The sequence below is a fragment of the Petaurus breviceps genome, unplaced genomic scaffold, assembly GCF_028583685.1.
Source record: "Petaurus breviceps papuanus isolate PSGF00001 unplaced genomic scaffold, PetGlider_PUasm1.0 90845, whole genome shotgun sequence".
Taxonomy (NCBI): Eukaryota; Metazoa; Chordata; class Mammalia; order Diprotodontia; family Petauridae; genus Petaurus; species Petaurus breviceps.
This window is the reverse complement of record NW_027187359.1, coordinates 12,598,951-12,610,221: the sequence shown is the minus strand read 5'-3', so window position 1 is coordinate 12,610,221 and position 11,271 is coordinate 12,598,951. Positions and strand designations below refer to the sequence as shown.

The 11,271-nt window shown below is 38.9% G+C and overlaps 1 pseudogene; it reads left to right on the top strand.

Annotated features, from left to right (window-relative positions):
* Positions 1 to 8,831: 8,831 nt before the first annotated feature.
* LOC138149276 (thymocyte nuclear protein 1 pseudogene) lies at positions 8,832 to 9,717 on the top strand (annotated as a pseudogene).
* The last annotated feature ends 1,554 nt before the right edge of the window (positions 9,718 to 11,271 follow it).

Genomic DNA, 11,271 nt, shown 5'->3' with positions numbered 1-11,271 from the left:
GCCATTCCCCTATCAATGGGCATCTACTTTGTTTCCAGTTTTTTGTTATCATAGAAGTTCAACTACAAATATCATGGCATATGTGGAGTCTTTCTTTTTATTCCCAATAACTTTTTTGGATTATGTGCCTAGTAGTAAAATATCTAGGTCAAAGGGTATGGGCATTTTAGTCACTTTCTTTGTATTTCCAGAATGATTGTACCAAATCTCACCTCCAAATAGAGTGTCTGCCTTCCACAATACTTCCAACATGGACTATTATCATTATTTTGTCATCTTTACCAATTTGTTGGGTTAGTTTGATTTGTACATCTCTTAATATTCATGATTTAGGGTATTTTTCCTCTGGTTGTGTACAATCACACACAAGCAGCTTTCCAGAAGAATGCTACTGTGAACAGCTTTTCAAGATTCTGATTACATAGTATAGTGAAAACTCTACTTATTTAATAACAAACTACAGCAAAACATTCACAGAAATCAAGATACAACATTCACAATGTTACAACTTATCACAGAAAATCAAAATACAGCATTCACAACAACTTATCACTAAAATGGCTACATAATTTTCATCACAGTGGTCACATAGTTTTGAACAAAGTACAATCACTTAGTCAATCAATCACTTAGTAACTCAATCATTCAATTAATTCAATCATTCAGTCATCCTTAAGAAAGCTTGTCTCCTTAAGGGTCACAAAATACAAAAGTCAAAGTACTCCACCCCTGGATAGTACATTCATTTAGTCAATCACAGAGTCCTTAATTCAATCACAAATAAATTACAATTCCACCAGTTACTACTCAACAGAAAGTAACACAATTCAGCAGGCAGGGTTTCCACCTGTCTAACCATTACGTCCATACCTAGTTAGTTACCAGAGAGGGAAGTACCTGGGTTTTCAAAACCAAGGTTCTCAACAGCTGCCCAGAGTCTCATATGGCCAAATCACACAACTCTTCCCAAAGTGAGTCCCAAAGCAAAACCTCACATCAGGGTAAGTCACTACTCAGTATTCATGGAGAGGTCTTTTCATTTTGATTTGAAGCAGCCTTTCAGCTTTCATGGTTTCCCTTCCATGGTCCCATCTCTTACCTGAATTCACCAAACTGTCACCTGGGTTCAAAGGCAGACAGCTCCCAGCTCCTTGTTCAGCTCTCTGTGCAGTTCCTGTTCTACTGAAGCTCATAGTGTCCAGTTCACCTTAAATCCTTCACAGTCTCTATTCCTGGGAAGTCAAAGCTTAACAAAGCCACAAAGAGACAAAGTACTGACACCACAGTCATGCTTCCTTTGGCAGTTCTGGCTGGCCCTTGGAAGTCTTCACCACCTTGACTGGCCCTCAGAAGTCCTCAGCAGCTCCAGCTGGCCCTTGGAAGTCCTCAACAGCTTGGCTGGCCCTCAGAAGAAGCTCCACACCACAAGTTCCCAGGAAATTCTGGCTTTCACAGTTGGGTTTTTTTCCTTATTTACAGCATTGCTCCTCCCCGTTCAGCCCCTTCCTGTTACATTGATGACAGGGGTTCATACCTTCTGTTTCTTTAACAGAGGCTTAATTTGAAACTAGATGCTAAGTACCTCTTAGCTTTCCAATACAAAGGGATCTTCAAATTTCATTACCATTACAGGTTGTTAATAATTTTAAATTCTTATGAAAAAATGTTCATATTCCCTTGGCATTTATCTTTTAGGGAATAGCTTTTGTTCTTACATATTCCCATTGATTGTCTATATAGTAACATGGTATTTCTATAGCACTTTAGGGAGTACAAAGAGCTCTTCTCACAATGCCCATGTGTTTCAGAGTAGTTAAAAAATTTATCAAACTGGGTCCTTTTGACCCAGTGATACCACAAGTCCCAAAAGAAATTTAAAAAAAAGGAAAAGTACTCATGTGCATAAAAACATTTGAAGCAACTTTTTTTTGTAGCAGCAAACAATTAGAAACTAAGGAGGGGAGCCAAGATGGCAGAACGGAAGCAGTAACTTTTCTAAGCTCCTCTGTGAATCCTGTCACTAAACTTTAAAAAGTGAATCTGAATGGATTTTGGAGTGTCAGAATCCACTGGGAGACAGAGCGTGGTGGAATCCAGCCCAGGAAAGTGCCCATGTGGGTCAGAGCAGGGGGAGTGCAGAGCAGGCAGGAGCTGCAGCAGCTTGGACTAGAGAGCAGACTATAGCAGAGAGAGAAGGAGCCCCAGCCAGCAGACTCACCAACCCCAAGGGCAATTTGCAGCCGTCTCACCAGTGTCTCACCACAGGACTGGAGGATCCATCTCACACATACACACATGCACACTCACACACACTCATGCACACATATACATAACTTGGAATGCAATAAGAGCAAACTGTTTGCATCTCTATATGAGAAGCTGGTAACTGTCAATATTGATTTTATATGATTATCATGACTTTTAAAAGGGTTATACATAGATAGAGGGTGTGGATATAAATGCATTAATCTGATGATAAAAAAAAAAACGTGTTAAGGTTTGTAAAAGGGATCGTAATGGGATAAAAGGAAAGGATGAGACAGAAAAAGGTAAATTATTCCATAAAGAGCCACAAAAACATACTATAGTAGAGGGGAAGGAAAGAGGGAGAAGAATATCATTTGAATTATTCTCACTGGTTCTGGTTCAAAGAGAGATCAACATAATCACTTAAATTTAAGATTTTAACATGAAAAGACACAAAAACTCATTAAATAGAGGGAAAGGAGGGGAGAGAGGAACACTGTATGAAATTTATTCTCATTGGTTTGGGTTCAAAGGGGGAATAACATACTCTTATAAATAAAAAAATCTATTGTGTTCTATAGGCAGTAGGAGGGTAATGGGGTATAAGAAGGGGGGATTAGAAGGGAGGGAAATAGTAGTAAGGGGAGAGGGTGGGTAAAGAAGGGGGGGTCACAAGGAGGGAACACTGAGGGAGGCAGTGGTCAAAAAGAAAACCCTTAAGGAAGGGAAGGGAGAAGGAAGAAACAAAAACATAAGCAGAGGAGGGAATAGGATGGTGGGAAAGAGACAGTTAGTAATTATTACTGTGAATGTGAATGGGATGAACTCTCCCATAAAACAGAGGTGGATAGCAGAATGGATTAAAAACCATAATCCTAAAATATGCTGTCTACAAGAAACACATCTGAAACAATGCAGGGTTATAAGTCAACCCCAAAAGACTCATGATAGAGAGAAATATCTACATCCAGGGAAGGAACTGAGTTTGAATCCAGATTGAAGCAAACTGCCTGCTCCTTTTCTTTTTTGGTTTTGTTTCCTCTTTCCCATTGTTCATTCCATCTGATACAATCCTTCTTTATAACCTGACTAATGTCTAATGTGAAAGTATTTGCAGATCCTACACTTGATTGTATGCCACCATGTGGGGGGGAGGGGAGGGGAGGGAGGGAGAGAAAATTTGAAACTCAAGGAATTGTGGAACTGAATCTTGTAAACTAAAAGTAAACAAACAAATTAATAAAGACCAAAAAAAATTTTTAAAAACAATTAGAAACTAATGAAATACTCATTAATTTGGGAATGACTGAAACAAATCATAGCATATGAATATTATTGACTATTATTGGGCCATAATAAATTATGTAAGGGACAGTTTCAAAGAAACCTGGGAAGATTTGTATAAAGAGATGCAATGTGACAGGATAAATCAAGAGAACAATTTGAACAATAACAACACTATAAAGACAAATAATTTTGACAAACAGAAGTTTTGACTAATGCAATGCTCAATAATGATTCCAGAGGATAGAAGATGAAGAATGCCTCTTACCTCTTGACAAGAGATAATTGACTGGAGATGTACAATGAGACACAAAATTTTGGACATAGCCAATGCAGAAGCTTGTTCTGCTTCATTGTGTATATTTGTTACATGGTTGTTTATCATTTTTACCACAGTAGGAAAGAGGAGGGAGAGATGAGGGAAAGAGAAAATAAACTTTTATTACTTGAAAAAGAGATAAAAGAAAAGAATGAGTAGCTTACTCATCTTATAAATAATATTTGCTTCAAATTATACCCTATATTGAACAAATAAATTTCAGATTAATGCCTTTTACTGGATGTTATTTTAATTGCTTCTAAAACAAATTAAGCATTTTAAAATGACGGTTTTATATTTTACCCTTGCATACTGAGATAATTTAATTTCAAAGGTGTTCACTCTATAAATCAGAAAAAAATTAAGCAAATGTTTTCATGTGCAGAAAAACAAAATTAAGCTTTAAAAAAAAGAAACCAATGTTAGAATATTGTCTCCAAAATGCTGTTTTGAAAACACACATAATTCTGCTTGGGAGGACAAAAAGAGTCTATGTTAACTACTTTCCAAGAAACTACCCAGCTTGCTAGCTGAATTCCTAGTTTTTTGTTTAATTTGAACTTTTCTAGATGAATTCCATGCTTCTTTGCTTAATTAATATTTTGTTTTGACCTAACACATGCTGCCCAACAAACATACAAACCAAACTCGGATTAAAGTATATGGAAATTTTTAAACCATACCACTCACTAGTGATAGTGCCTGGTCATGCATGCCTTTTCCACTTTTGTAGTTATCAGGAAGGACAAAGGTGTGCTTCATTTTTGATAGTATAATGCTAACCTTGTCAACTATGTTTTACCTAACTTTTGGTGCCTTTTAGTGTTGTCTTTATTAGCATTGTTGTAGTGATGACATACATTGTTCCTTTGTTCTGCTTTCTTCACTCTGCATCAATTCATTAAAGTCTTTGTATATTCCTCTGAATTCTTCATGTTCATTATTCCTCATGGTGCCATAATATTCCATTACCTTCCTGCAAATTGTTCTACCATTCCTCAATACTTGGGCATATGTTTCATTCCCAGTTTTTTTGTAATTATAAATAATACTACTGTGAATATTTTGTGCAGTTAAGGTGTTTTTTTGTTTTTTTTAAGCAATCGGGGTTAAGTAGCTTGCTCAACGTTACATGGCCAGTTATTTCTGGGTGTGGTGCTGAGTATCTGAGCCCAGATTTGATCCAGGTCATCCCGATACTGGAGCCGGTGCTCTTACTCACTGACCCACCTGGCTGCCCCTAAGCAATTGGGGTTAAGTAACTTGCTCAAGGTTACACAGCCAGGTGTTTCTGGGTGGGTGCTAAGTGTCTGAGCCCAGGTTTCGATCTCCAGGTCTTCTCAACACTGGAGCCGGTGCTCTTACTCGCTGTGCTACCTGGCCGCCCCTCAGTTAGGTGTTTTTTGGCTGTCATTAAATTCTCTGGTGTGTGAAACTAGTAGTGGGATCTTTCAGTCAAAAGGTATGAGCAATTTAGCCATTTTTTTCTTACATATTTCCATTATTTTTTTCCAGAATGGTTACCCCAATTCATGACTCCTTTATTAGTGAATTAGGATGTCTGTTTTTCTACAGTCCCTCCAACTCTGAATTTTCTTGTCTCTCATGATCACTTCTACTTTGATGAATGTGAGGCAATTCCTCAGAGTTGTTTCAATTTCCTTGTCTCTAATGGTGATTAGTGATTTTGGATAATTTTCAAATGGTTGTCATTAATTTCCATTTCTCTTGAAAACTTCATATACTTTAACCAGTTGTCTATTGGGAAATAACATTTACTTTCATAACAACCTAGTATACACAAAGCCTTACAAAGTCCATATTAAGCAAATATGTGTTAAATTAATGAATGAATGAATATGACAATTTAAAACTAATTTATGTTCAAAGGATTTTTTTGTCAGGTTTGAACTGGCCTGGGGAAAGGCTGTCTGGGCTCAATTCATTTTAGCAAATACTCAAGGCCAATTCAACAAACATTGGAACTGTCCTGACCAAACTAGGATGCCTGGTCACCATATGCAAATGTCAGCATTCCTCCCACCTCTGATTTATTTCTCTCTAAGTAGTACCCAAGTGTACTTGACAACAGATTGGATATGAGGGAGAGAAACTGAGAGAGTAAGGAGTTAAGGATGTGATGTTCACAAGAACAAACCTCAAAATCTGAAATAGTTTTAGAAAGAAATTTATTGTGTTTTTTGGAATTAGGAAAGCAAGGTAGAAAGGAAGTATGGCTCTCTATACTCAGGTTCTGAAAGGTTTGCATTATAGAGGATTTTGACAAGAGATTTCACCTCAAATAGCAAAATTTCACTAATCACAGTTTAGGACTAGGCTATTATTATTTTTCTCATGTTGTGATAACAGTTAACAAAAAGTACATAGAAATACAAATTGGCACATAAAAGTCAAAGAGGAAAAGAAGAGAAAAATCAGTAAGACTAATCAATACATTGCAAAAGCCTGAAAATATGTGCAACGCACCACAATTGTGGATTTCTCACTTCTATAAAAGACCTGGGGGGGTGGAGTCAAGATGGTGAAGTAGGGGCTCCAGCTTCCACCTCCTCCAATTTATGTAAAAGGTGACTGAACAAACTTTGGAGCTACAGAACCCACAAAATGACACAGAGAAGCTAACTTCCCACTGAGGACAGCCCGGCAGGCCAGCAGGAGTGGCCAGTGCAGTGCTCTGGGAGCTGAGTCCAGCAAAAGCCAGAGGTTTTAGCCTCAGTGTGGGCCTGACCAGCCGCTGCTTGGAGGGACTTCAGATCACCAGGAGCTGTGTCAGTTTCCAGAATTATCAACACATAGATGCTAAGGACAAAGTGAGAGGTCAGTTCAGTGTGGATTTTGGGATCCTGTAGTATGAGAGTGCAGTTGGCCTTTCTAATGTGGCTGCTAAATCTCCTTGTTTCTTGGCTGTGTTTTTATCTGCTTTTTCTATTCTTATCTTTCTAGCTAGATTCTAACTTTTTAGCTATATATTGCCTGACTGTATAAATTCTAACTACAAAAAGTTTTAGCTACCTTCTTAACCACCTATCATACTGGGGAAAAAAAACAGTACGTGAAATATCAAACATATAAAAAATATCCAAAAATTTTCCAAAAATGTATCAAAATTTGTGTCCCCGATGCCTGGAACTTCCCCTTGTAATCCCCACCTCCCAACTTCCTTAGCTTCCTTCAAGGTCCAGCTAAAATCACAGTCCTCCTTAATGATATATAATCTTTTCTCTCTGTTGATTATCTCCAACTTATCCTGTACATACTTTATGTGGTAGTTTGCGTGTTGTGTCTCCCATTGGACTTTGAGCCTCCTCGAGAGCAGAGACTGTTGGTTTTTTTGTTTGCTTTTTGTTTTTTTTTTTTTGTTTTTCTTTGTATCTGCAGTACTTAACACTGTGCCTGACTAAATGACAATACACCCTTCAAAAAAAATGCAAAATTTCATTGATTACGGTCATCTCTCAAAGACAAATTCACAAGGCAGTCATTATCTCGATCAGTAGTAGCAGTACTCACATCCAACAGAAATCATAGATACTTGAAGCATGGCTGAATTGACACTTTCGCAGTAAAAGTCTAGACGATCAGTACATTCATCCTTCAATTTACAGTTTTTATAGCTTCAAGGTTTATTTCCATCTTGTTCACTGAATACCTAAATTTCTAGATAGATTGAAAAATGTCTAAGTTATCTTTCTATTTCTCTATTTCTATAAGTAGGTTTCTAGCTAGAGGTGGTACAGTGGATAGAGTGTTGGGCCTGGAGTCAGGAAGACTCCTATTCCCGAGTTCAAATCTGACCTCAAACACGTAATAGCTGTGTGACCCTGGGTAAGTCACTTAACTCAGTTTGACTTAGTTTCCTCATCTGTAAAATTATTTGGAGAAGAAAATGGCATCTCTTTCCAGCATCTTTTTCAAGAAAACCCCAAATGGGGTCAAAAAAGAGTTGGGCACAACTGAGACAGGTGAACAAGAAAAACCTAGATTTCCAGCATATAAGCTACTTTTCTAACTTTGTTTATCACTTTTGTGCTGGATTCCGGCTATCTATAGTGGTTATAGTGATCTAATCTAACTGGCTCATGGGTTTAGTTCTTTCTAGATAAAATCTCTAAAGTCTCTTCTTGCTCTAAATCCCAGGATCCTAAATGCTATAAAGAAGGCAAATGCTTTGTTAGGTCTTCGTTTCAGCATCTGGTAAATGGTGGGGTTGGACTGGAGCTTCCTCTCATGTCTAAATTATAGATCCTGTAATGGACCAAATTACTTCAGGAGGTGTTACATCATTTTGATACACCAGGTATATAAGCTCTTTAGGGAAAAAAAGAGGAAATAGACATTAGAACTTCCATTTTCTTCTTGCCAGGCTATTGTATCAATGTTTTTGGCTTTTGCTCTTTTCCAAGCAAAAGTCCACTCGATTCACAATTCACCAACTCTGAAAAGAAAGCCAAGGAATCTAGCTTTGCTCAAGCTGTTCAACATCTTCCATGATCTCGTTTGATAAAATAATTGTAACAATGCTCCTATCACCAAAAACAACAGTCCTCCTGACTTCCCTTTATCTGTGGAGGGTGCCACCGTTCTCCAAGGCACTCAAGTTAACAACCTAGAATAGCCCTCAACTCTTCACTCTTGTTTACTCCCCAAATCCAAACAATCACCAAGTGCTGTCAATTCTAACTCTACAAAATCTCTCATATATGCCTCCTCTTCTCTTACATAACTACCGCTTGGTTCAGGTCCTCATGGTCTCTTAACTGATTGCTCTAATAGTCTTTCATCTCTATTCATTTAGCCTCACCCCCTTCTAAACCATCCTACACAAAGCTCCCAAATTAATCTTCCTAAAGTGCTGATCTTATCATGTCACTCAAGAAACATCCCTGGCTGGTTCTTTGCGTGCTGCCAGTGCCTTCGTGGGTGGCGAGGGCTCTGCACAGGGTAAAAGTGGCTGAGGACTAGAGAGTCAGCAGCCTTATCTGTTCCAGGATTCCCATCACTCCAGATCTGTGCTGAGGGACAATGCCGAGGCCACGGAAGAGAGCGGCCGGGTATGCACCTGAGACAGAAATGGAGGCACCATCAGGCAAATGTACCAAGGCCACCAAGACTGAGACCCTAGACAAACCAGTGGTAGAAGCAGAGACCTGTGACTCCTCAAAGGATCAAGTCACTAAAGGTTGTGGAAATGAGCCAAGTGCTTACTGGCTGATGAAATCAGAGCCAGAAAGCCAGCTGGAGAAAGGCATTAATGTGAAGTTTGGCATTGAGAATCTCAAAGCACAGCCTAAACATACAGCATGCTGGGATGGTGTTCGAAACTACCAGGCACAGAACTTCCTGAGAGCAATGAAACTGGGAGAGGAGGCCTTCTTCTATCACAGCAACTGTAAGGAACCAGGCATCGCAGTCTTCATGAAGATTATGAAGGAAGCCTACCCTAACCACACACAATTTGAGAAAAATAGACCTGATTATGACCCATCCAGCAAGAAGGACAACCCCAAGTGGTCCATGGTGGATGTCCAGTTTATTCGAATGACCAAACGTTTTATTCCCCTGGCTGAACTCAAGGTCCATCACCAAGTCCACAAAGCCAATGTTGGTGCTTTAGAAAACATGGCTCTCTTCACCTGTCAGAGATTCTCAGTACAGCCCCTAACCCAAGGGGAATCTGATTTTTTCTTGAGCCTGGAGGACAAGAAGCCAAGCTAAATGGAAATGTCTTGTTGAAAAGGAAGGACTGTTTCTCCAAGCAAGTCATGCCTCTCTCTGACAAGGAGGTGAGAAGGATTTGGATTTGCTAGTTACTCTTTTCTTCAGGGTTGGTGTGTTTGTGTACCTGATAAGTGTTTTTTTTTAATTATTATTAAAACATCAATATAACAAAGAAAAAAAAGAAACATCCCTGGCTTCCTATTGCTTCTAGGATAAAATATAAACTTCCCTGTTAGTTTGTACAGTTTCTTTCCAGACTGATTTCCCATCATTACCCCTTACACACTGTTCCCCAGTCACACTGGACTACTTGACATTCACTGCACTTGACATTCCAGCAATCCATCTCCTTCCTCTGCCTCATCACAAACTACCCCTCCCCATGCCTAGAATGCTCTAGAGCAAAGGGTAACAAGGCAGAGGAAGGAGATGGACTGGAAATTAAACTTCTGACTCCCTTTAAAATTCACCTCAAACTCACCTCCTTCAAGAAGTTTGTCCTGATTCACCAATTATTAATGGACCCCACCCCACCCCACCAAATCCCTGGGCATTTAGTTTATATCTATCCTGCATTTATCTATGAACATGTTGTATGCCCCTGGAAGAAAGTAAACTCCTACAGATCAAGGACTGTTTCACATTTATATCTGAATGTCCAATACCTACCACAGACCCTGGCACTATACTTATTAAGGGTTTGCTGATTGACTGATTGAATGGAATTAATGAGTTACTTCATTGTCTACTCCAAAAGAACATTCCATAATGCTGTCCTCATCAGTACAAGGATGCTTCCACAATATTGAGTATTGTTTCACTTCTGCATACAAAATAGCACACCACCGTGAACATAAACAACCATTGCTGACCACAGATGCTTCATCTTATATGAAATGGGAGCTGGGCTGGCCCACAACATGCCAGAAGCCATTCAAGCACTACACTGATGATTCACAGAATAGTAAAATCTCAGAGTTGGAAGGGACATCAGAGGTGATGTGGATCCCAAAATGAAATAGAAATAACCTTCTAGAACCAAGCCACCTCCATGCTCAAAGTGATCCTACTGCCTTCAACTGAAGACCTCCAGTGACAGGGAACTCACCACCAATTAAATCAGTCACTTCATCTCTACCACAAGTAATGAGATTTTTTAATACTAGGTGAGAACAAGCAATTGACTTTATCACACACCTAGCTTAACTAGGAAGCTACCCAAAGGATGGATCTCTGTGGGAATGAGAATAAGAGGTGAGGTGGGGTTGGCAGACTCTCCAGAAATGGCCCTGAGGCAGAGGTGTGCTACAGCCACCTCCAACAGAGTGATTGTTAAATTTTCAGTGTGAGCATTTATATCTCAGAAATAGGTAAATCTATCAATCATGGTTTGATTTGTTGTTTTTGTTGATAGTCTAGACTTAAGAAAATGGTAATAAGGTAAATTAAACTTAAAGTACATGGGTAATATTTTTTCTGGAGAGCTGATTGTTAAATATTTACTAGCAAACCCTTGCCTGGAATTATCCTTGGGGTCTCTGCCTTCCCATAAAGGAGTACTGATCTGGGCAGAGGTTGTTGTGGTGCCCCAGATGCAAAAATTTCCAATTTTCTGCCATCTATAATTAATTCATGATTGACTTATTTCATTTTTGGTCATATATTTGCTGGAAAAGATATTT